Genomic DNA, 26,016 nt, shown 5'->3' on the forward strand with positions numbered 1-26,016 from the left:
GGACGGGGAGGGAAGGGGAGGGGAGAAGGGACGGGGAGGGAAGGGGAGGGGAGAGGGGACGGGGAAGGAAGGGGAGGGGAGAGGGGACGGGGAGGGGAGAGGGGACGGGGAGGGAAGGGGAGGGGAGAAGGGACAGGGAAGGAAGGGGAGGGGAGAGGGGACGGGGAGGGAAGGGGAGGGGAGAAGGGACAGGGAAGGAAGGGGAGGGGAGAGGGGACGGGGAGGGGAGAAGGGACGGGGAGGGGAGAGGGGACGGGGAGGGAAGGGGAGGGGAGAAGGGACAGGGAAGGAAGGGGAGGGGAGAGGGGACGGGGAGGGAAGGGGAGGGGAGAAGGGACAGGGAAGGAAGGGGAGGGGAGAGGGGACGGGGAGGGGAGAGGGGACGGGGAGGGGAGAAGGGACAGGGAAGGAAGGGGAGGGGAGAGGGGACGGGGAGGGAAGGGGAGGGGAGAAGGGACAGGGAAGGAAGGGGAGGGGAGAGGGGACGGGGAGGGAAGGGGAGGGGAGAAGGGACAGGGGAGGGAGGAAGGGGAGGGGAAGGGGAAGGAAGGGGAGGGGAGAGGGGACGGGGAGGGGAGAGGGGAGGGGAGAAGGGACAGGGAAGGAAGGAAGGGGAGGGGAGAGGGGACGGGGAGGGAAGGGGAGGGGAGAAGGGACGGGGAGGGAAGGGGAGGGGAGAGGGGACGGGGAAGGAAGGGGAGGGGAGAGGGGACGGGGAGGGGAGAGGGGACGGGGAGGGAAGGGGAGGGGAGAAGGGACAGGGAAGGAAGGGGAGGGGAGAGGGGACGGGGAGGGAAGGGGAGGGGAGAAGGGACAGGGAAGGAAGGGGAGGGGAGAGGGGACGGGGGGAGGGGAGAAGGGACAGGGAAGGAAGGGGAGGGGAGAGGGGACGGGGAGGGGGAGGGGACGGGGAGGGAAGGGGAGGGGAGAAGGGACAGGGAAGGAAGGGGAGGGGAGAGGGGACGGGGAGGGGAAGGGGAGGGGAGAGGGGACGGGGAGGGGAGAGGGGACGGGGAGGGAAGGGGAGGGGAGAGGGGACGGGGAGGGAAGGGGAGGGGAGAGGGGACGGGGAGGGAAGGGGAGGGGAGAAGGGACAGGGAAGGAAGGGGAGGGGAGAGGGGACGGGGAAGGAAGGGGAGGGGAGAGGGGACGGGGAGGGGAGAGGGGACGGGGAGGGAAGGGGAGGGGAGAGGGGACGGGGAGGGAAGGGGAGGGGAGAGGGGACGGGGAGGGAAGGGGAGGGGAGAGGGGACGGGGAGGGGAGAGGGGAGGGGGAGGGGAGGGGAGGGGAGAGGGGACGGGGAGGGAAGGGGAGGGGAGAGGGGACGGGGAGGGAAGGGGAGGGGAGAAGGGACAGGGAAGGAAGGGGAGGGGAGAGGGGACGGGGAGGGAAGGGGAGGGGAGAGGGGACGGGGAGGGGAGAGGGGACGGGGAGGGAAGGGGAGGGGAGAGGGGACGGGGAGGGAAGGGGAGGGGAGAGGGGACGGGGAGGGAAGGGGAGGGGAGAGGGGACGGGGAGGGAAGGGGAGGGGAGAGGGGACGGGGAGGGGAGAGGGGACGGGGAGGGAAGGGGAGGGGAGAGGGGACGGGGAGGGAAGGGGAGGGGAGAAGGGACAGGGAAGGAAGGGGAGGGGAGAGGGGACGGGGAGGGAAGGGGAGGGGAGAGGGGACGGGGAGGGGAGAGGGGACGGGGAGGGAAGGGGAGGGGAGAGGGGACGGGGAGGGAAGGGGAGGGGAGAGGGGACGGGGAGGGAAGGGGAGGGGAGAGGGGACGGGGAGGGAAGGGGAGGGGAGAGGGGACGGGGAGGGAAGGGGAGGGGAGAAGGGACAGGGAAGGAAGGGGAGGGGAGAGGGGACGGGGAGGGAAGGGGAGGGGAGAGGGGACGGGGAGGGGAGAGGGGACGGGGAGGGGAGAGGGGACGGGGAGGGAAGGGGAGGGGAGAGGGGACGGGGAGGGAAGGGGAGGGGAGAGGGGACGGGGAGGGAAGGGGAGGGGAGAAGGGACAGGGAAGGAAGGGGAGGGGAGAGGGGACGGGGAGGGAAGGGGAGGGGAGAGGGGACGGGGAGGGGAGAGGGGACGGGGAGGGAGGGGAGGGGGGAGGGGAAGGGGAGGGGAGAGGGGACGGGGAGGGGAGAGGGGACGGGGAGGGAAGGGGAGGGGAGAGGGGAAGGGGACGGGGAGGGAAAGGAAGGGGAGGGAGGTGGGGACAAAAGGGGTGAGTGGAGGAGAGACAGGGGAAGAGGATAAGAATCAGAGATGAGACACGCCCTGTGGTGCAGACCTGCTCTCCCACCACCTCCCTATCACCCTCCACCAGCACCCGACGGCCATCAGATTACCAAAGATGTGCGATCAACCTCTCCGGCAAGTCCCAGGTCAGACCAGCCCGATCTCGACACCCCCCCCATTCCCCGCCCCCGTGTCCGCGCCCTGCTCCCGATCGTTGCCGGGGTGACTCTCCCCACAGCCCCTCGTCGCAGTCGCCGGGCGCGGGGTCCTGCTGTTGGTCCGGCCTTACAGCGAGCGTGCGGGTCTCGGACACGCCCACCAAGATTACGGACCGCCCGAGCTCGGGGGGCCAGCCTGGTCCTTGTCGCCAGAGAGTCACACTCGCCTTTGTATCATCACGTGGCCCTTCGCAACACAGCCCACCCGCTCACCACCCCCACAGTTCCCGAAACCTTCTCTGGGTGCCTCGAATGCACACCTGCTTACGGTGCAGAAGGAGATTCTCTCTGTGTCTGACGTCGGGAGTGTGTGAATGGACGGTGTGGAGGGAGATTCACTCTGTGTGTCTGACCCCGGGAGTGTGTGATGGGAGTGTGTGGAGGGAGATTCACTCTGTGTGTCTGACCCCGGGAGTGTGTGATGGGACGGTGTGGAGGGAGATTCACTCTGTGTCTGACCCCGGGAGTGTGTGATGGGACGGTGTGGAGGGAGATTCACTCTGTGTGTCTGACCCCGGGAGTGTGTGATGGGAGTGTGTGGAGGGAGATTCACTCTGTGTGTCTGACCCCGGGAGTGTGTGATGGGACGGTGTGGAGGGAGATTCACTCTGTGTGTCTGACCCCGGGAGTGTGTGATGGGACGGTGTGGAGGGAGATTCACTCTGTGTGTCTGACCCCGGGAGTGTGTGATGGGACGGTGTAGAGGGAGATTCACTCTGTGTCTGACCCCGGGAGTGTGTGATGGGACGGTGTGGAGGGAGATTCACTCTGTGTGTCTGACCCCGGGAGTGTGCGATGGGACGGTGTGGAGGGAGATTCACTCTGTGTCTGACCCCGGGAGTGTGTGATGGGACGGTGTGGAGGGAGATTCACTCTGTGTCTGACCCCGGGAGTGTGTGATCGGACGGTGTGGAGGGAGATTCACTCTGTGTGTCTGACCCCGGGAGTGTGTGATGGGACGGTGTGGAGGGAGATTCACTCTGTGTCTGACCCCGGGAGTGTGTGATGGGACAGTGTGGAGGGAGATTCACTCTGTGTGTCTGACCCCGGGAGTGTGTGATGGGACGGTGTGGAGGGAGATTCACTCTGTGTGTCTGACCCCGGGAGTGTGTGATGGGACGGTGTAGAGGGAGATTCACTCTGTGTGTCTGACCCCGGGAGTGTGTGATGGGACGGTGTGGAGGGAGATTCACTCTGTGTCTGACCCCGGGAGTGTGTGATGGGACGGTGTGGAGGGAGATTCACTCTGTGTGTCTGACCCCGGGAGTGTGCGATGGGACGGTGTGGAGGGAGATTCACTCTGTGTCTGACCCCGGGAGTGTGTGATGGGACAGTGTGGAGGGAGATTCACTCTGTGTGTCTGACCCCGGGAGCGTGTGATGGGACGGTGTGGAGGGAGATTCACTCTGTGTCTGACCCCGGGAGTGTGTGATGGGACGGTGTGGAGGGAGATTCACTCTGTGTCTGACCCCGGGAGTGTGTGATGGGACGGTGTGGAGGGAGATTCACTCTGTGTGTCTGACCCCGGGAGTGTGTGATGGGACGGTGCGGAGGGAGATTCACTCTGTGTCTGACCCCGGGAGTGTGTGATGGGACGGTGTGGAGGGAGATTCACTGTGTGTCTGACCTCGGGTGGGTGTGATGGGACGGTGTGGAGGGAGATTCACTCTGTGTCTGACCCCGGGAGTGTGTGATGGGACGGTGTGGAGGGAGATTCACTCTGTGTGTCTGACCCCGGGAGTGTGTGATGGGACGGTGTGGAGGGAGATTCACTCTGTGTCTGACCCCGGGAGTGTGTGATGGGACGGTGTGGAGGGAGATTCACTCTGTGTCTGACCCCGGGAGTGTGTGATGGGACGGTGTGGAGGGAGATTCACTCTCTGTCTGACCCCAGGAGTGTGTGATGGGACGGTGTGGAGGGAGATTCACTCTGTGTCTGACCACGGGAGTGTGTGATGGGACGGTGTGGAGGGAGATTCACTCTGTGTCTGATCCCGGGAGTGTGTGATGGGATGGTGTGGAGGGAGATTCACTCTGTGTCTGACCCCGGGAGTGTGTGATGGGACGGTGTGGAGGGAGATTCACTCTGTGTCTGACCCCGGGAGTGTGTGATGGGACGGTGTGGAGGGAGATTCACTCTGTGTGTCTGACCCCGGGAGTGTGTGATGGGACGGTGTGGAGGGAGATTCACTCTGTGTGTCTGACCCCGGGAGTGTGTGATGGGACGGTGTGGAGGGAGATTCACTCTGTGTGTCTGACCCCGGGAGTGTGCGATGGGACGGTGTGGAGGGAGATTCACTCTGTGTCTGACCCCGGGAGTGTGTGATGGGACAGTGTGGAGGGAGATTCACTCTGTGTGTCTGACCCCGGGAGTGTGTGATGGGACGGTGTGGAGGGAGATTCACTCTGTGTCTGACCCCGGGAGTGTGTGATGGGACAGTGTGGAGGGAGATTCACTCTGTGTCTGACCCCGGGAGTGTGTGATGGGACGGTGTGGAGGGAGTTTCACTCTGTGTCTGACCCCGGGAGTGTGTGATGGGACAGTGTGGAAGGAGCTTCACTCTCTGTCTGACCCCAGGAGTGTGTGATGGGACGGTGCGGAGAAAGATTCACTCTCTGTTTAACCCGGGAGAGTGTGATGCGACGGTGTGGAGGGAGATTCACTCTGTGTGTCTGACCCCGGGAGTGTGTGATGTGACGGTGTGGAGGGAGATTCACTCTGTGTGTCTGACCCCGGGAGTGTGCGATGGGACGGTGTGGAGGGAGATTCACTCTGTGTCTGACCCCGGGAGTGTGTGATGGGACAGTGTGGAGGGAGATTCACTCTGTGTGTCTGACCCCGGGAGTGTGTGATGGGACGGTGTGGAGGGAGATTCACTCTGTGTGTCTGACCCCGGGAGTGTGTGATGGGACGGTCTGGAGGGAGATTCACTCTGTCTGTCTGACCCCGGGAGTGTGTGATGGGATGGTGTGGAGGGAGATTCACTCTGTGTGTCTGACCCCGGGAGTGTGTGATGGGACGGTGTGGAGGGAGATTAACTCTGTGTGTCTGACCCCGGGAGTGTGTGATGGGACGGTGTGGAGGGAGATTCACTCTGTGTGTCTGACCCCGGGAGTGTGCGATGGGACGGTGTGGAGGGAGATTCACTCTGTGTGTCTGACCCCGGGAGTGTGCGATGGGACGGTGTGGAGGGAGATTCACTCTGTGTCTGACCCCGGGAGTGTGTGATGGGATGGTGTGGAGGGAGATTCACTCTGTGTGTCTGACCCCGGGAGTGTGTGATGGGACGGTGTGGAGGGAGATTAACTCTGTGTGTCTGACCCCGGGAGTGTGTGATGGGACGGTGTGGAGGGAGATTCACTCTGTGTGTCTGACCCCGGGAGTGTGCGATGGGACGGTGTGGAGGGAGATTCACTCTGTGTCTGACCCCGGGAGTGTGTGATGGGACGGTGTGGAGGGAGATTCACTCTGTGTCTCACCCCGGGAGTGTGTGATGGGACGGTGTAGAGGGAGATTCACTCTGTGTGTCTGACCCCGGGAGTGTGTGATGGGACGGTGCGGAGGGAGATTCACTCTGTGTCTGACCCCGGGAGTGTGTGATGGGACGGTGTGGAGGGAGATTCACTCTGTGTGTCTGACCCCGGGAGTGTGTGATGGGACGGTGTGGAGGGAGATTCACACTGTGTCTGACCCCGGGAGTGTGTGATGGGATGGTGTGGAGGGAGATTCACTCTGTGTGTCTGACCCCGGGAGTGTGTGATGGGTCGGGTGTGGAGGGAGATTCACTCTGTGTGTCTGACCCCGGGAGTGTGTGATGGGACGGTGTGGAGGGAGATTCACTCTGTGTCTGACCCCGGGAGTGTGTGATGGGACGGTGTGGAGGGAGATTCACTCTGTGTCTGACCCCGGGAGTGTGTGATGGGACGGTGTGGAGGGAGATTCACTCTGTGTGTCTGAGTGTGTGAATGGGACGGTGTGGAGGGAGATTCACTCTGTGTGTCTGACCCCGGGAGTGTGTGATGGGACGGTGTGGAGGGAGATTCACTCTGTGTCTGACCCCGGGAGTGTGTGATGGGACGGTGTGGAGGGAGATTCACTCTGTGTGTCTGACCCCGGGAGTGTGTGATGGGACGGTGTGGAGGGAGATTCACTCTGTGTGTCTGACCCCGGGAGTGTGTGATGGGACGGTGTGGAGGGAGATTCACTCTGTGTGTCTGACCCCGGGAGTGTGTGATGGGACGGTGTGGAGGGAGATTCACTCTGACCCCGGGAGTGTGTGATGTGTCTGACCCCGGGAGTGTGTGATGGGACGGTGTGGAGGGAGATTCACTCTGTGTCTGACCCCGGGATGTGTGATGGGACGGTGTGGAGGGAGATTCACTCTGTGTGTCTGACCCCGGGAGTGTGTGATGGGACGGTGTGGAGGGAGATTCACTCTGTGTCTGACCCCGGGAGTGTGTGATGGGACGGTGCGGAGGGAGATTCACTCTGTGTGTCTGACCCCGGGAGTGTGTGATGGGACGGTGTGGAGGGAGATTCACTCTGTGTGTCTGACCCCGGGAGTGTGTGATGGGACGGTGTGGAGGGAGATTCACTCTGTGTCTGACCCCGGGAGTGTGTGATGGGACGGTGTGGAGGGAGATTCACTCTGTGTGTCTGACCCCGGGAGTGTGTGATGGGACGGTGTGGAGGGAGATTCACTCTGTGTGTCTGACCCCGGGAGTGTGTGATGGGACGGTGTGGAGGGAGATTCACTCTGTGTGTCTGACCCCGGGAGTGTGTGATGGGACGGTGTGGAGGGAGATTCACTCTGTGTGTCTGACCCCGGGAGTGTGTGATGGGACGGTGTGGAGGGAGATTCACTCTGTGTGTCTGACCCCGGGAGTGTGTGATGGGACGGTGTGGAGGGAGATTCACTCTGTGTGTCTGACCCCGGGAGTGTGTGATGGGACGGTGTGGAGGGAGATTCACTCTGTGTGTCTGACCCCGGGAGTGTGTGATGGGACGGTGTGGAGGGAGATTCACTCTGTGTGTCTGACTCCGGGAGTGTGTGATGGGACGGTGTGGAGGGAGATTCACTCTGTGTGTCTGACCCCGGGAGTGTGTGATGGGACGGTGTGGAGGGAGATTCACTCTGTGTGTCTGACCCCGGGAGTGTGTGATGGGACGGTGTGGAGGGAGATTCACTCTGTGTCTGACCCCGGGAGTGTGTGATGGGACGGTGTGGAGGGAGATTCACTCTGTGTCTGACCCCGGGAGTGTGTGATGGGACGGTGTGGAGGGAGATTCACTCTGTGTGTCTGACCCCGGGAGTGTGTGATGGGACGGTGTGGAGGGAGATTCACTCTGTGTCTGACCCCGGGAGTGTGTGATGGGACGGTGTGGAGGGAGATTCACTCTGTGTGTCTGACCCCGGGAGTGTGTGATGGGACGGTGTGGAGGGAGATTCACTCTGTGTCTGACCCCGGGAGTGTGTGATGGGATGGTGTGGAGGGAGATTCACTCTGTGTCTGACCCCGGGAGTGTGTGATGGGACGGTGTGTAGGGAGATTCACTCTGTGTGTCTGACCCCGGGAGTGTGTGATGGGACGGTGTGGAGGGAGATTCACTCTGTGTGTCTGACCCCGGGAGTGTGTGATGGGACGGTGTGGAGGGAGATTCACTCTGTGTCTGACCCCGGGAGTGTGTGATGGGACGGTGTGGAGGGAGATTCACTCTGTGTCTGACCCCGGGAGTGTGTGATGGGACGGTGTGGAGGGAGATTCACTCTGTGTGTCTGACCCCGGGAGTGTGTGATGGGACGGTGTGGAGGGAGATTCACTCTGTGTCTGACCCCGGGAGTGTGTGATGGGACGGTGTGGAGGGAGATTCACTCTGTGTGTCTGACCCCGGGAGTGTGTGATGGGACGGTGTGGAGGGAGATTCACTCTGTGTCTGACCCCGGGAGTGTGTGATGGGACGGTGCGGAGGGAGATTCACTCTGTGTGTCTGACCCCGGGAGTGTGTGATGGGACGGTGTGGAGGGAGATTCACTCTGTGTGTCTGACCCCGGGAGTGTGTGATGGGACGGTGTGGAGGGAGATTCACTCTGTGTCTGACCCCGGGAGTGTGTGATGGGACGGTGTGGAGGGAGATTCACTCTGTGTGTCTGACCCCGGGAGTGTGTGATGGGACGGTGTGGAGGGAGATTCACTCTGTGTGTCTGACCCCGGGAGTGTGTGATGGGACGGTGAGGAGAGAGATTCACTCTGTGTGTCTGACCCCGGGAGTGTGTGATGGGACGGTGTGGAGGGAGATTCACTCTGTGTGTCTGACCCCGGGAGTGTGTGATGGGACGGTGTGGAGGGAGATTCACTCTGTGTCTGACCCCGGGAGTGTGTGATGGGACGGTGTGGAGGGAGATTCACTCTGTGTGTCTGACCCCGGGAGTGTGTGAATGGACGGTGTGGAGGGAGATTCACTCTGTGTGTCTGACTCCGGGAGTGTGTGATGGGACGGTGTGGAGGGAGATTCACTCTGTGTGTCTGACCCCGGGAGTGTGTGATGGGACGGTGTGGAGGGAGATTCACACTGTGTGTCTGACCCCGGGAGTGTGTGATGGGACGGTGTGGAGGGAGATTCACTCTGTGTCTGACCCCGGGAGTGTGTGATGGGACGGTGTGGAGGGAGATTCACTCTGTGTCTGACCCCGGGAGTGTGTGATGGGACGGTGTGGAGGAAGATTCACTCTGTGTGTCTGACCCCAGGAGTGTGTGATGGGATGGTGTGGAGGGAGATTCACTCTGTGTCTGACCCCGGGAGTGTGTGATGGGACGGTGTGGAGGGAGATTCACTCTGGGTCTGACCCCGGGAGTGTGTGATGGGACGGTGTGGAGGGAGATTCACTCTGTGTGTCTGACCCCGGGAGTGTGTGATGGGACGGTGTGGAGGGAGATTCACTCTGTGTCTGACTCCGGGAATTTGTGATGGGACGGTGTAGAGGGAGATTCACTCTGTGTGTCTGACCCCGGGAGTGTGTGATGGGACGGTGCGGAGGGAGATTCACTCTGTGTCTGACCCCGGGAGTGTGTGATGGGACGGTGTGGAGGGAGATTCACTCTGTGTCTGACCCCGGGAGTGTGTGATGGACGGTGTGGAGGGAGATTCACTCTGTGTCTGACCCCGGGAGTGTGTGATGGGACGGTGTGGAGGGAGATTCACTCTGTGTGTCTGACCCCGGGAGTGTGTGATGGGACGGTGTGGAGGGAGATTCACTCTGTGTCTGACCCCGGGAGTGTGTGTTGGGACGGTGCGGAGGGAGATTCACTCTGTGTCTGACCCCGGGAGTGTGTGATGGGACGGTGTGGAGGGAGATTCACTCTGTGTGTCTGACCCCGGGAGTGTGTGATGGGACCATGTAGGGGGAGCTTCACTCCGTGTTTGACTCCGGGAATTTGTGATGGGACGGTGTGGAGGGAGATTCACTCTGTGTGTCTGACCCCGGGAGTGTGTGATGGGACGGTGCGGAGGGAGATTCACTCTGTGTCTGACCCCGGGAGTGTGTGATGGGACGGTGTGGAGGGAGATTCACTCTGTGTCTGACCCCGGGAGTGTGTGATGGACGGTGTGGAGGGAGATTCACTCTGTGTCTGACCCCGGGAGTGTGTGATGGGACGGTGTGGAGGGAGATTCACTCTGTGTGTCTGACCCCGGGAGTGTGTGATGGGACGGTGTGGAGGGAGATTCACTCTGTGTGTCTGACCCCGGGAGTGTGTGATGGGATGGTGTGGAGGGAGATTCACTCTGTGTGTCTGACCCCGGGAGTGTGTGATGGGACGGTGTGGAGGGAGATTCACTCTGTGTGTCTGACCCCGGGAGTGTGTGATGGGACGGTGTGGAGGGAGATTCACTCTGTGTGTCTGACCCCGGGAGTGTGTGATGGGACGGTGTGGAGGGAGATTCACTCTGTGTGTCTGACCCCGGGAGTGTGTGATGGGATGGTGTGGAGGGAGATTCACTCTGTGTGTCTGACCCCGGGAGTGTGTGATGGGACGGTGTGGAGGGAGATTCACTCTGTGTCTGACCCCGGGAGTGTGTGATGGGACGGTGTGGAGGGAGATTCACTCTGTGTCTGACCCCGGGAGTGTGTGATGGGACGGTGTGGAGGGAGATTCACTCTGTGTGTCTGACCCCGGGAGTGTGTGATGGGACGGTGTGGAGGGAGATTCACTCTGTGTCTGACCCCGGGAGTGTGTGATGGGACGGTGTGGAGGGAGATTCACTCTCTGTGTCTGACCCCGGGAGTGTGTGATGGGACGGTGTGGAGGGAGATTCACTCTGTGTGTCTGACCCCGGGAGTGTGTGATGGGACGGTGTGGAGGGAGGACCCCGGGAGTGTGTGATGGGACGGTGTGGAGGGAGATTCACTCTGTGTCTGACCCCGGGAGTGTGTGATGGGACGGTGTGGAGGGAGATTCACTCTGTGTCTGACCCCGGGAGTGTGTGATGGGACGGTGCGGAGGGAGATTCACTCCGTGTCTGACCCCGGGAGTGTGTGATGGGACGGTGTGGAGGGAGATTCACTCTGTGTGTCTGACCCCGGGAGTGTGTGATGGGACGGTGTGGAGGGAGATTCACAGTGTGTCTGACCCCGGGAGTGTGTGATGGGACAGTGCGGAGGGAGATTCACTCTCTGTGTCTGACCCCGGGATTGTGTGATGGGACGATGTGGAGGGAGATTCACTCTGTGTGTCTGACCCCGGGGGTGTGTGATGGGACGGTGTGGAGGGAGATTCACTCTGTGTCTGACCCCGGGGGTGTGTGATGGGACGGTGTGGAGGGAAATTCACTCTGTGTGTCTGACCCCGGGAGTGTGTGATGGGACGGTGTGGAGGGAGATTCACTCTGTGTCTGACCCCGGGAGTGTGTGATGGGACGGTGTGGAGGGAGATTCACTCTGTGTGTCTGACCCCGGGAGTGTGTGATGGGACGGTGTGGAGGGAGATTCACTCTGTGTGTCTGACCCCGGGAGTGTGTGAAGGGACGGTGTGGAGGGAGATTCACTCTGTGTCTGACCACGGGAGTGTGTGATGGGACGGTGTGGAGGGAGATTCACTCTGTGTCTGACCCCGGGAGTGTGTGATGGGATGGTGTGGAGGGAGATTCACTCTGTGTCTGACCCCGGGAGTGTGTGATGGGACGGTGTGGAGGGAGATTCACTCTGTGTCTGACCCCGGGAGTGTGTGATGGGATGGTGCGGAGGGAGATTCACTCTGTGTCTGACCCCGGGAGTGTGTGATGGGACGGTGTGGAGGGAGATTCACTCTCTGTGTCTGACCCCGGGAGTGTGTGATGGGACGGTGCGGAGGGAGATTCACTCTGTGTGTCTGACCCCAGGAGTGTGTGATGGGACGGTGTGGAGGGAGATTCACTCTGTGTGTCTGACCCCGGGAGTGTGTGATGGGACAGTGTGGAGGGAGATTCACTCTGTGTGTCTGACCCCGGGAGTGTGTGATGGGACGGTGTGGAGGGAGATTCACTCTGTGTGTCTGAGACCGGGAGTGTGTGATGGGACGGTGTGGAGGGAGATTCACTCTGTGTGTCTGACCCCGGGAGTGTGTGATGGGACGGTGTGGAGGGAGATTCACTCTGTGTCTGACCCCGGGAGTGTGTGATGGGACGGTGTGGAGGGAGATTCACTCTGTGTGTCTGACCCCGGGAGTGTGTGATGGGATGGTGTGGAGGGAGATTCACTCTGTGTCTGACCCCGGGAGTGTGTGATGGGACGGTGTGGAGGGAGATTCACTCTGTGTGTCTGACCCCGGGAGTGTGTGATGGGACGGTGTGGAGGGAGATTCACTCTGTGTCTGACCCCGGGAGTGTGTGATGGGACGGTGTGGAGGGAGATTCACTCTGTGTGTCTGACCCCGGGAGTGTGTGATGGGATGGTGTGGAGGGAGATTCACTCTGTGTCTGACCCCGGGAGTGTGTGATGGGACGGTGTGGAGGGAGATTCACTCTGTGTGTCCGACCCCGGGGGTGTGTGATGGGACGGTGTGGAGGGAGATTCACTCTGTGTGTCTGACCCCGGGAGTGTGTGATGGGACGGTGTGGAGGGAGATTCACTCTGTGTCTGACCCCGGGGGTGTGTGATGGGACGGTGTGGAGGGAGATTCACTCTATGTGTCTGACCCCGGGAGTGTGTGATGGGACGGTGTGGAGGGAGATTCACTCTGTGTGTCTGACCCCGGGAGTGTGTGATGGGGCGGTGTGGAGGGAGATTCACTCTGTGTGTCTGACCCCGGGAGTGTGTGATGGGACGGTGTGGAGGGAGATTAACTCTGTGTGTCTGACCCCTGGAGTGTGTGATGAGACGGTGTGGAGGGAGATTAACTCTGTGTGTCTGACCCCTGGAGTGTGTGATGAGACGGTGTGGAGGGAGATTCACTCTGTGTCTGACCCCGGGAGTGTGTGATGGGACGGTGTGGAGGGAGATTCACTCTGTGTGTCTGACCCCGGGAGTGTGTGATGGGACGGTGTGGAGGGAGATTCACTCTGTGTCTGACCCCGGGAGTGTGTGATGGGACGGTGTGGAGGGAGATTCACTCTGTGTGTCTGACCCCGGGAGTGTGTGATGGGACGGTGTGGAGGGAGATTCACTCTGTGTCTGACCCCGGGAGTGTGTGATGGGACGGTGTGGAGGGAGATTCACTCTGTGTGTCTGACCCCGGGAGTGTGTGATGGGACGGTGTGGAGGGAGATTCACTCTGTGTCTGACCCCGGGAGTGTGTGATGGGACAGTGTGGAGGGAGATTCACTCTGTGTGTCTGACCCCGGGAGTGTGTGATGGGACGGTGTGGAGGGAGATTCACTCTGTGTGTCTGACCCCGGGAGTGTGTGATGGGACGGTGTGGAGGGAGATTCACTCTGTGTGTCTGACCCCGGGAGTGTGTGATGGGACGGTGTGGAGGGAGATTCACAGTGTGTCTGACCCCGGGAGTGTGTGATGGGACAGTGCGGAGGGAGATTCACTCTCTGTGTCTGACCCCGGGATTGTGTGATGGGACGATGTGGAGGGAGATTCACTCTGTGTGTCTGACCCCGGGGGTGTGTGATGGGACGGTGTGGAGGGAGATTCACTCTGTGTCTGACCCCGGGGGTGTGTGATGGGACGGTGTGGAGGGAGATTCACTCTGTGTGTCTGACCCCGGGAGTGTGTGATGGGACGGTGTGGAGGGAGATTCACTCTGTGTCTGACCCCGGGAGTGTGTGATGGGACGGTGTGGAGGGAGATTCACACTGTGTGTCTGAACCCGGGAGTGTGTGATGGGACGGTGTGGAGTGAGATTCACTCTGTGTGTCTGACCCCGGGAGTGTGTGATGGGACGGTGTGGAGGGAGATTCACTCTGTGTCTGACCCCGGGAGTGTGTGATGGGACGGTGTGGAGGGAGATTCACTCTGTGTCTGACCCCGGGAGTGTGTGATGGGATGGTGTGGAGGGAGATTCACTCTGTGTCTGACCCCGGGAGTGTGTGATGGGACGGTGTGGAGGGAGATTCACTCTGTGTCTGACCCCGGGAGTGTGTGATGGGATGGTGCGGAGGGAGATTCACTCTGTGTCTGACCCCGGGAGTGTGTGATGGGACGGTGTGGAGGGAGATTCACTCTCTGTGTCTGACCCCGGGAGTGTGTGATGGGACGGTGCGGAGGGAGATTCACTCTGTGTGTCTGACCCCAGGAGTGTGTGATGGGACGGTGTGGAGGGAGATTCACTCTGTGTGTCTGACCCCGGGAGTGTGTGATGGGACGGTGTGGAGGGAGATTCACTCTGTGTGTCTGAGACCGGGAGTGTGTGATGGGACGGTGTGGAGGGAGATTCACTCTGTGTGTCTGACCCCGGGAGTGTGTGATGGGACGGTGTGGAGGGAGATTCACTCTGTGTCTGACCCCGGGAGTGTGTGATGGGACGGTGTGGAGGGAGATTCACTCTGTGTGTCTGACCCCGGGAGTGTGTGATGGGACGGTGTGGAGGGAGATTCACTCTGTGTGTCTGACCCCGGGAGTGTGTGATGGGACGGTGTGGAGGGAGATTCACTCTGTGTGTCTGACCCCGGGAGTGTGCGATGGGACGGTGTGGAGGGAGATTCACTCTGTGTCTGACCCCGGGAGTGTGTGATGGGACAGTGTGGAGGGAGATTCACTCTGTGTGTCTGACCCCGGGAGTGTGTGATGGGACGGTGTGGAGGGAGATTCACTCTGTGTCTGACCCCGGGAGTGTGTGATGGGACAGTGTGGAGGGAGATTCACTCTGTGTGTCTGACCCCGGGAGTGTGTGATGGGACGGTGTGGAGGGAGATTCACTCTGTGTCTGACCCCGGGAGTGTGTGATGGGACGGTGTGGAGGGAGATTCACTCTGTCTGTCTGACCCCAGGAGTGTGTGATGGGACGGTGTGGAGGGAGATTCACTCTGTGTCTGACCCCGGGAGTGTGTGATGGGACGGTGTGGTGGGAGATTCACTCTGTGTGTCTGACCCCGGGAGTGTGTGATGGGACGGTGTGGAGGGAGATTCACTCTGTGTGTCTGACCCCGGGAGTGTGCGATGGGACGGTGTGGAGGGAGATTCACTCTGTGTCTGACCCCGGGAGTGTGTGATGGGACAGTGTGGAGGGAGATTCACTCTGTGTGTCTGACCCCGGGAGTGTGTGATGGGACGGTGTGGAGGGAGATTCACTCTGTGTGTCTGACCCCGGGAGTGTGTGATGGGACGGTCTGGAGGGAGATTCACTCTGTCTGTCTGACCCCGGGAGTGTGTGATGGGATGGTGTGGAGGGAGATTCACTCTGTGTGTCTGACCCCGGGAGTGTGTGATGGGACGGTGTGGAGGGAGATTAACTCTGTGTGTCTGACCCCGGGAGTGTGTGATGGGACGGTGTGGAGGGAGATTCACTCTGTGTGTCTGACCCCGGGAGTGTGCGATGGGACGGTGTGGAGGGAGATTCACTCTGTGTGTCTGACCCCGGGAGTGTGCGATGGGACGGTGTGGAGGGAGATTCACTCTGTGTCTCACCCCGGGAGTGTGTGATGGGATGGTGTGGAGGGAGATTCACTCTGTGTGTCTGACCCCGGGAGTGTGTGATGGGACGGTGTGGAGGGAGATTAACTCTGTGTGTCTGACCCCGGGAGTGTGTGATGGGACGGTGTGGAGGGAGATTCACTCTGTGTGTCTGACCCCGGGAGTGTGCGATGGGACGGTGTGGAGGGAGATTCACTCTGTGTCTGACCCCGGGAGTGTGTGATGGGACGGTGTGGAGGGAGATTCACTCTGTGTCTCACCCCGGGAGTGTGTGATGGGACGGTGTAGAGGGAGATTCACTCTGTGTGTCTGACCCCGGGAGTGTGTGATGGGACGGTGCGGAGGGAGATTCACTCTGTGTGTCTGACCCCGGGAGTGTGTGATGGGACGGTGTGGAGGGAGATTCACTCTGTGTGTCTGACCCCGGGAGTGTGTGATGGGACGGTGTGGAGGGAGATTCACACTGTGTCTGACCCCGGGAGTGTGTGATGGGATGGTGTGGAGGGAGATTCACTCTGTGTCTGACCCCGGGAGTGTGTGATGGGACGGGTGTGGAGGGAGATTCACTCTGTGTGTCTGACCCCGGGAGTGTGTGATGGGACGGTGTGGAGGGAGATTCACTCTGTGTGTCTGACCCCGGGAGTGTGTGATGGGACGGTGTGGAGGGAGATTCACTCTGTGTCTGACCCCGGGAGTGTGTGATGGGACGGTGTGGAGGGAGATTCACTCTGTGTGTCTGACCCCGGGAGTGTGTGATGGGACGGTGTGGAGGGAGATTCACTCTGTGTGTCTGACCCCGGGAGTGTGTGATGGGACGGTGTGGAGGGAGATTCACTCTGTGTGTCTGACCCCGGGAGTGTGTGATGGGACAGTGTGGAGGGAGATTCACTCTGTGTCTGACCCCGGGAGTGTGTGATGGGACGGTGTGGAGGGAGATTCACTCTGTGTGTCTGACCCCGGGAGTGTGTGATGGGACAGTGTGGAGGGAGATTCACTCTGTGTCTGACCCCGGGAGTGTGTGATGGGACGGTGTGGAGGGAGATTCACTCTGTGTGTCTGACCCCGGGAGTGTGTGATGGGACGGTGCGGAGGGAGATTCACTCTGTGTCTGACCCCGGGAGTGTGTGATGGGACGGTGTGGAGGGAGATTCACTCTGTGTGTCTGACCCCGGGAGTGTGTGATGGGACGGTGTGGAGGGAGATTCACTCTGTGTCTGACCCCGGGAGTGTGTGATGGGATGGTGTGGAGGGAGATTCACTCTGTGTGTCTGACCCCGGGAGTGTGTGATGGGACGGTGTGTAGGGAGATTCACTCTGTGTGTCTGACCCCGGGAGTGTGTGATGGGACGGTGTGGAGGGAGATTCACTCTGTGTGTCTGACCCCGGGAGTGTGTGATGGGACGGTGTGGAGGGAGATTCACTCTGTGTGTCTGACCCCGGGAGTGTGTGATGGGACGGTGTGGAGGGAGATTCACTCCGTGTCTGACCCCGGGAGTGTGTGATGGGACGGTGTGGAGGGAGATTCACTCTGTGTGTCTGACCCCGGGAGTGTGTGATGGGACGGTGTGGAGGGAGATTCACTCTGTGTCTGACCCCGGGAGTGTGTGATGGGACGGTGTGGAGGGAGATTCACTCTGTGTGTCTGACCCCGGGAGTGTGTGATGGGACGGTGTGGAGGGAGATTCACTCTGTGTCTGACCCCGGGAGTGTGTGATGGGACGGTGCGGAGGGAGATTCACTCTGTGTGTCGGACCCCGGGAGTGTGTGATGGGACGGTGTGGAGGGAGATTCACTCTGTGTGTCTGACCCCGGGAGTGTGTGATGGGACGGTGTGGAGGGAGATTCACTCTGTGTCTGACCCCGGGAGTGTGTGATGGGACGGTGTGGAGGGAGATTCACTCTGTGTGTCTGACCCCGGGAGTGTGTGATGGGACGGTGTGGAGGGAGATTCACTCTGTGTGTCTGACCCCGGGAGTGTGTGATGGGACGGTGAGGAGAGAGATTCACTCTGTGTGTCTGACCCCGGGAGTGTGTGATGGGACGGTGTGGAGGGAGATTCACTCTGTGTGTCTGACCCCGGGAGTGTGTGATGGGACGGTGTGGAGGGAGATTCACTCTGTGTCTGACCCCGGGAGTGTGTGATGGGACGGTGTGGAGGGAGATTCACTCTGTGTGTCTGACCCCGGGAGTGTGTGAATGGGACGGTGAGGAGAGAGATTCACTCTGTGTGTCTGACTCCGGGAGTGTGTGATGGGACGGTGTGGAGGGAGATTCACTCTGTGTGTCTGACCCCGGGAGTGTGTGATGGGACGGTGTGGAGGGAGATTCACTCTGTGTGTCTGACCCCGGGAGTGTGTGATGGGACAGTGTGGAGGGAGATTCACTCTGTGTCTGACCCCGGGAGTGTGTGATGGGACGGTGTGGAGGGAGATTCACTCTGTGTCTGACCCCGGGAGTGTGTGATGGGACGGTGTGGAGGAAGATTCACTCTGTGTGTCTGACCCCAGGAGTGTGTGATGGGATGGTGTGGAGGGAGATTCACTCTGTGTCTGACCCCGGGAGTGTGTGATGGGACGGTGTGGAGGGAGATTCACTCTGGGTCTGACCCCGGGAGTGTGTGATGGGACGGTGTGGAGGGAGATTCACTCTGTGTGTCTGACCCCGGGAGTGTGTGATGGGACCATGTAGGGGGAGCTTCACTCCGTGTTTGACTCCGGGAATTTGTGATGGGACGGTGTAGAGGGAGATTCACTCTGTGTGTCTGACCCCGGGAGTGTGTGATGGGACGGTGCGGAGGGAGATTCACTCTGTGTCTGACCCCGGGAGTGTGTGATGGGACGGTGTGGAGGGAGATTCACTCTGTGTCTGACCCCGGGAGTGTGTGATGGACGGTGTGGAGGGAGATTCACTCTGTGTCTGACCCCGGGAGTGTGTGATGGGACGGTGTGGAGGGAGATTCACTCTGTGTGTCTGACCCCGGGAGTGTGTGATGGGACGGTGTGGAGGGAGATTCACTCTGTGTGTCTGACCCCGGGAGTGTGTGTTGGGACGGTGCGGAGGGAGATTCACTCTGTGTGTCTGACCCCGGGAGTGTGTGATGGGACGGTGTGGAGGGAGATTCACTCTGTGTGTCTGACCCCGGGAGTGTGTGATGGGACCATGTAGGGGGAGCTTCACTCCGTGTTTGACTCCGGGAATTTGTGATGGGACGGTGTGGAGGGAGATTCACTCTGTGTGTCTGACCCCGGGAGTGTGTGATGGGACGGTGCGGAGGGAGATTCACTCTGTGTCTGACCCCGGGAGTGTGTGATGGGACGGTGTGGAGGGAGATTCACTCTGTGTCTGACCCCGGGAGTGTGTGATGGACGGTGTGGAGGGAGATTCACTCTGTGTCTGACCCCGGGAGTGTGTGATGGGACGGTGTGGAGGGAGATTCACTCTGTGTGTGTGACCCCGGGAGTGTGTGATGGGACGGTGTGGAGGGAGATTCACTCTGTGTGTCTGACCCCGGGAGTGTGTGATGGGATGGTGTGGAGGGAGATTCACTCTGTGTGTCTGACCCCGGGAGTGTGTGATGGGACGGTGTGGAGGGAGAGTCACTCTGTGTGTCTGACCCCGGGAGTGTGTGATGGGACGGTGTGGAGGGAGATTCACTCTGTGTGTCTGACCCCGGGAGTGTGTGATGGGACGGTGTGGAGGGAGATTCACTCTGTGTGTCTGACCCCGGGAGTGTGTGATGGGATGGTGTGGAGGGAGATTCACTCTGTGTGTCTGACCCCGGGAGTGTGTGATGGGACGGTGTGGAGGGAGATTCACTCTGTGTCTGACCCCGGGAGTGTGTGATGGGACGGTGTGGAGGGAGATTCACTCTGTGTCTGACCCCGGGAGTGTGTGATGGGACGGTGCGGAGGGAGATTCACTCCGTGTCTGACCCCGGGAGTGTGTGATGGGACGGTGTGGAGGGAGATTCACTCTGTGTGTCTGACCCCGGGAGTGTGTGATGGGACGGTGTGGAGGGAGATTCACAGTGTGTCTGACCCCGGGAGTGTGTGATGGGACAGTGCGGAGGGAGATTCACTCTCTGTGTCTGACCCCGGGATTGTGTGATGGGACGATGTGGAGGGAGATTCACTCTGTGTGTCTGACCCCGGGGGTGTGTGATGGGACGGTGTGGAGGGAGATTCACTCTGTGTCTGACCCCGGGGGTGTGTGATGGGACGGTGTGGAGGGAAATTCACTCTGTGTGTCTGACCCCGGGAGTGTGTGATGGGACGGTGTGGAGGGAGATTCACTCTGTGTCTGACCCCGGGAGTGTGTGATGGGACGGTGTGGAGGGAGATTCACTCTGTGTGTCTGACCCCGGGAGTGTGTGATGGGACGGTGTGGAGGGAGATTCACTCTGTGTGTCTGACCCCGGGAGTGTGTGAAGGGACGGTGTGGAGGGAGATTCACTCTGTGTCTGACCACGGGAGTGTGTGATGGGACGGTGTGGAGGGAGATTCACTCTGTGTGTCTGACCCCGGGAGTGTGTGATGGGATGGTGTGGAGGGAGATTCACTCTGTGTCTGACCCCGGGAGTGTGTGATGGGACGGTGTGGAGGGAGATTCACTCTGTGTGTCTGACCCCGGGAGTGTGTGATGGGATGGTGCGGAGGGAGATTCACTCTGTGTCTGACCCCGGGAGTGTGTGATGGGACGGTGTGGAGGGAGATTCACTCTCTGTGTCTGACCCCGGGAGTGTGTGATGGGACGGTGCGGAGGGAGATTCACTCTGTGTGTCTGACCCCAGGAGTGTGTGATGGGACGGTGTGGAGGGAGATTCACTCTGTGTGTCTGACCCCGGGAGTGTGTGATGGGACAGTGTGGAGGGAGATTCACTCTGTGTGTCTGACCCCGGGAGTGTGTGATGGGACGGTGTGGAGGGAGATTCACTCTGTGTGTCTGAGACCGGGAGTGTGTGATGGGACGGTGTGGAGGGAGATTCACTCTGTGTGTCTGACCCCGGGAGTGTGTGATGGGACGGTGTGGAGGGAGATTCACTCTGTGTCTGACCCCGGGAGTGTGTGATGGGACGGTGTGGAGGGAGATTCACTCTGTGTGTCTGACCCCGGGAGTGTGTGATGGGATGGTGTGGAGGGAGATTCACTCTGTGTCTGACCCCGGGAGTGTGTGATGGGACGGTGTGGAGGGAGATTCACTCTGTGTGTCTGACCCCGGGAGTGTGTGATGGGACGGTGTGGAGGGAGATTCACTCTGTGTCTGACCCCGGGAGTGTGTGATGGGACGGTGTGGAGGGAGATTCACTCTGTGTGTCTGACCCCGGGAGTGTGTGATGGGATGGTGTGGAGGGAGATTCACTCTGTGTCTGACCCCGGGAGTGTGTGATGGGACGGTGTGGAGGGAGATTCACTCTGTGTGTCTGACCCCGGGAGTGTGTGATGGGACGGTGTGGAGGGAGATTCACTCTGTGTGTCTGACCCCGGGAGTGTGTGATGGGACGGTGTGGAGGGAGATTCACTCTGTGTCTGACCCCGGGGGTGTGTGATGGGACAGTGTGGAGGAAGATTCACTCTATGTGTCTGACCCCGGGAGTGTGTGATGGGACGGTGTGGAGGGAGATTCACTCTGTGTGTCTGACCCCGGGAGTGTGTGATGGGGCGGTGTGGAGGGAGATTCACTCTGTGTGTCTGACCCCGGGAGTGTGTGATGGGACGGTGTGGAGGGAGATTCACTCTGTGTGTCTGACCCCGGGAGTGTGTGATGGGACGGTGTGGAGGGAGATTAACTCTGTGTGTCTGACCCCGGGAGTGTGTGATGGGACGGTGTGGAGGGAGATTCACTCTGTGTCTGACCCCGGGAGTGTGTGATGGGACGGTGTGGAGGGAGATTCACTCTGTGTCTGACCCCGGGAGTGTGTGATGGGACGGTGTGGAGGGAGATTCACTCTGTGTCTGACCCCGGGAGTGTGTGATGGGACGGTGTGGAGGGAGATTCACTCTGTGTGTCTGACCCGGGTGTGATGGACGTGTGGAGGGAGATTCACTCTGTGTCTGACCCCGGGAGTGTGTGATGGGACGGTGTGGAGGAGATTCACTCTGTGTGTCTGACCCCGGGAGTGTGTGATGGGACGGTGTGGAAGGGAGATTCACTCTGTGTCTGACCCCGGGATGTGTGATGGGACACGGTGTGGAGGGAGATTCACTCTGTGTCTGACCCCGGGAGTGTGTGATGGGACGGTGTGGAGGAGATTCACTCTGTGGTCTGACCCCGGGAGTGTGTGATGGGACGGTGTGGAGGGAGATTCACTCTGTGTTGTCTCACCCCAGGAGTGTGTGATGGGACGGTGTGGAGGGAGATTCAGATTACTCTGTGTGTCTACCCCGGAGTGTGTGATGGGACGTGTGGAGATTCACTCGTGTGTCTGACCCCGGGAGTGTGTGATGGGACGGTGTGGAGGGAGATTCACTCTGTGTCTGACCCCGGGAGTGTGTGATGGGACGGTGTGGAGGGAGATTCACTCTGTGTGTCTGACCCCGGGAGTGTGTGATGGGATGGTGTGGAGGGAGATTCACTCTGTGTGTCTGACCCCGGGAGTGTGTGATGGGACGGTGTGGAGGGAGATTCACTCTGTGTGTCTGACCCCGGGAGTGTGTGATGGGACGGTGTGGAGGGAGATTCACTCTGTGTGTCTGACCCCGGGAGTGTGTGATGGGACGGTGTGGAGATTCACTCTTGTGTCTGACCCCGGGAGATGGGACGGTGTGGAGGGAGTGTGGACGGTGTGGAGGGAGATTCACTCTGTGTGTCTGACCCCGGGAGTGTGTGATGGGACGGTGTGGAGGGAGATTCACTCTGTGTGTCTGACCCCGGGAGTGTGTGATGGGACGGTGTGGAGGGAGATTCACTCTGTGTGTCTGACCCCGGGAGTGTGTGATGGGACGGTGTGGAGGGAGATTCACTCTGTGTGTCTGACCCCGGGAGTGTGTGATGATTCACTCTTGCGTGTTCTGACCCCGGGAGTGTGTGGATGGGAGGTGTGGGAGATTCACTCTGTGTGTCTGACCCCGGGAGTGTGTGATGGGACGGTGTGGAGGGAGATTCACTCTGTGTCTGACCCCGGGAGTGTGTGATGGGACGGTGTGGAGGGAGATTCACTCTGTGTCTGACCCCGGGAGTGTGTGATGGGACGGTGTAGAGGGAGATTCACTCTGTGTGTCTGACCCCGGGAGTGTGTGATGGGACGGTGTAGAGGGAGATTCACTCTGTGTGTCTGACCCCGGGAGTGTGTGATGGGACGGTGCGGAGGGAGATTCACTCTGTGTGTCTGACCCCGGGAGTGTGTGATGGGACGGTGTGGAGGGAGATTCACTCTGTGTCTGACCCCGGGAGTGTGTGATGGGACGGTGTGGAGGGAGATTCACTCTGTGTCTGACCCCGGGAGTGTGTGATGGGACGGGTGTGGAGGGAGATTCACTCTGTGTGTCTGACCCCGGGAGTGTGTGATGGGACGGTGTGGAGGGAGATTCACTCTGTGTCTGACCCCGGGAGTGTGTGATGGGACGGTGTGGAGGGAGATTCACTCTGTGTCTGACCCCGGGAGTGTGTGATGGGACGGTGTGGAGGGAGATTCACTCTGTGTGTCTGACCCCGGGAGTGTGTGATGGGACAGTGCGGAGGGAGATTCACTCTCTGTGTCTGACCCCGGGATTGTGTGATGGGACGATGTGGAGGGAGATTCACTCTGTGTGTCTGACCCCGGGAGTGTGTGATGGGACGGTGTGGAGGGAGATTCACTCTGTGTCTGACCCCGGGGGTGTGTGATGGGACGGTGTGGAGGGAGATTCACTCTGTGTGTCTGACCCCGGGAGTGTGTGATGGGACGGTGTGGAGGGAGATTCACTCTGTGTCTGACCCCGGGAGTGTGTGATGGGACGGTGTGGAGGGAGATTCACTCTGTGTGTCTGACCCCGGGAGTGTGTGATGGGACGGTGTGGAGGGAGATTCACTCTGTGTGTCTGACCCCGGGAGTGTGTGAAGGGACGGTGTGGAGGGAGATTCACTCTGTGTCTGACCACGGGAGTGTGTGATGGGACGGTGTGGAGGGAGATTCACTCTGTGTCTGACCCCGGGAGTGTGTGATGGGATGGTGTGGAGGGAGATTCACTCTGTGTCTGACCCCGGGAGTGTGTGATGGGACGGTGTGGAGGGAGATTCACTCTGTGTCTGACCCCGGGAGTGTGTGATGGGATGGTGCGGAGGGAGATTCACTCTGTGTCTGACCCCGGGAGTGTGTGATGGGACGGTGTGGAGGGAGATTCACTCTCTGTGTCTGACCCCGGGAGTGTGTGATGGGACGGTGCGGAGGGAGATTCACTCTGTGTGTCTGACCCCAGGAGTGTGTGATGGGACGGTGTGGAGGGAGATTCACTCTGTGTGTCTGACCCCGGGAGTGTGTGATGGGACAGTGTGGAGGGAGATTCACTCTGTGTGTCTGACCCCGGGAGTGTGTGATGGGACGGTGTGGAGGGAGATTCACTCTGTGTGTCTGAGACCGGGAGTGTGTGATGGGACGGTGTGGAGGGAGATTCACTCTGTGTGTCTGACCCCGGGAGTGTGTGATGGGACGGTGTGGAGGGAGATTCACTCTGTGTCTGACCCCGGGAGTGTGTGATGGGACGGTGTGGAGGGAGATTCACTCTGTGTGTCTGACCCCGGGAGTGTGTGATGGGATGGTGTGGAGGGAGATTCACTCTGTGTCTGACCCCGGGAGTGTGTGATGGGACGGTGTGGAGGGAGATTCACTCTGTGTGTCTGACCCCGGGAGTGTGTGATGGGACGGTGTGGAGGGAGATTCACTCTGTGTCTGACCCCGGGAGTGTGTGATGGGACGGTGTGGAGGGAGATTCACTCTGTGTGTCTGACCCCGGGAGTGTGTGATGGGATGGTGTGGAGGGAGATTCACTCTGTGTCTGACCCCGGGAGTGTGTGATGGGACGGTGTGGAGGGAGATTCACTCTGTGTGTCTGACCCCGGGAGTGTGTGATGGGACGGTGTGGAGGGAGATTCACTCTGTGTGTCTGACCCCGGGAGTGTGTGATGGGACGGTGTGGAGGGAGATTCACTCTGTGTCTGACCCCGGGGGTGTGTGATGGGACAGTGTGGAGGAAGATTCACTCTATGTGTCTGACCCCGGGAGTGTGTGATGGGACGGTGTGGAGGGAGATTCACTCTGTGTGTCTGACCCCGGGAGTGTGTGATGGGGCGGTGTGGAGGGAGATTCACTCTGTGTGTCTGACCCCGGGAGTGTGTGATGGGACGGTGTGGAGGGAGATTAACTCTGTGTGTCTGACCCCTGGAGTGTGTGATGAGACGGTGTGGAGGGAGATTAACTCTGTGTGTCTGACCCCTGGAGTGTGTGATGAGACGGTGTGGAGGGAGATTCACTCTGTGTCTGACCCCGGGAGTGTGTGATGGGACGGTGTGGAGGGAGATTCACTCTGTGTCTGACCCCGGGAGTGTGTGATGGGACGGTGTGGAGGGAGATTCACTCTGTGTCTGACCCCGGGAGTGTGTGATGGGACGGTGTGGAGGGAGATTCACTCTGTGTGTCTGACCCCGGGAGTGTGTGATGGGACGGTGTGGAGGGAGATTCACTCTGTGTCTGACCCCGGGAGTGTGTGATGGGACGGTGTGGAGGGAGATTCACTCTGTGTGTCTGACCCCGGGAGTGTGTGATGGGACGGTGTGGAGGGAGATTCACTCTGTGTCTGACCCCGGGAGTGTGTGATGGGACAGTGTGGAGGGAGATTCACTCTGTGTGTCTGACCCCGGGAGTGTGTGATGGGACGGTGTGGAGGGAGATTCACTCTGTGTGTCTGACCCCGGGAGTGTGTGATGGGACGGTGTGGAGGGAGATTCACTCTGTGTGTCTGACCCCGGGAGTGTGTGATGGGACGGTGTGGAGGGAGATTCACAGTGTGTCTGACCCCGGGAGTGTGTGATGGGACAGTGCGGAGGGAGATTCACTCTCTGTGTCTGACCCCGGGATTGTGTGATGGGACGATGTGGAGGGAGATTCACTCTGTGTGTCTGACCCCGGGGGTGTGTGATGGGACGGTGTGGAGGGAGATTCACTCTGTGTCTGACCCCGGGGGTGTGTGATGGGACGGTGTGGAGGGAGATTCACTCTGTGTGTCTGACCCCGGGAGTGTGTGATGGGACGGTGTGGAGGGAGATTCACTCTGTGTCTGACCCCGGGAGTGTGTGATGGGACGGTGTGGAGGGAGATTCACACTGTGTGTCTGACCCCGGGAGTGTGTGATGGGACGGTGTGGAGGGAGATTCACTCTGTGTGTCTGACCCCGGGAGTGTGTGATGGGACGGTGTGGAGGGAGATTCACTCTGTGTCTGACCCCGGGAGTGTGTGATGGGACGGTGTGGAGGGAGATTCACTCTGTGTCTGACCCCGGGAGTGTGTGATGGGATGGTGTGGAGGGAGATTCACTCTGTGTCT

The 26,016-nt window shown here is 60.3% G+C and overlaps 1 protein-coding gene and 1 non-coding gene across 2 annotated transcripts in view; both read right to left on the reverse strand.

Moving 5' to 3' along the window:
- Positions 1-26,016, reverse strand: part of ncapd2 (non-SMC condensin I complex, subunit D2) — a 175,117-nt gene that overhangs the window by 87,581 nt on the left and 61,520 nt on the right. The window lies entirely within an intron of this gene.
- Positions 2,327-2,634, reverse strand: LOC134341783 (small nucleolar RNA U85). The gene has a single exon (XR_010016861.1). It is a non-coding gene; the product is annotated as a small nucleolar RNA U85 (small nucleolar RNA).

Source organism: Mobula hypostoma, unplaced genomic scaffold, assembly GCF_963921235.1.
Source record: "Mobula hypostoma unplaced genomic scaffold, sMobHyp1.1 scaffold_123, whole genome shotgun sequence".
In the NCBI taxonomy this organism is placed as follows: domain Eukaryota; kingdom Metazoa; phylum Chordata; class Chondrichthyes; order Myliobatiformes; family Myliobatidae; genus Mobula; species Mobula hypostoma.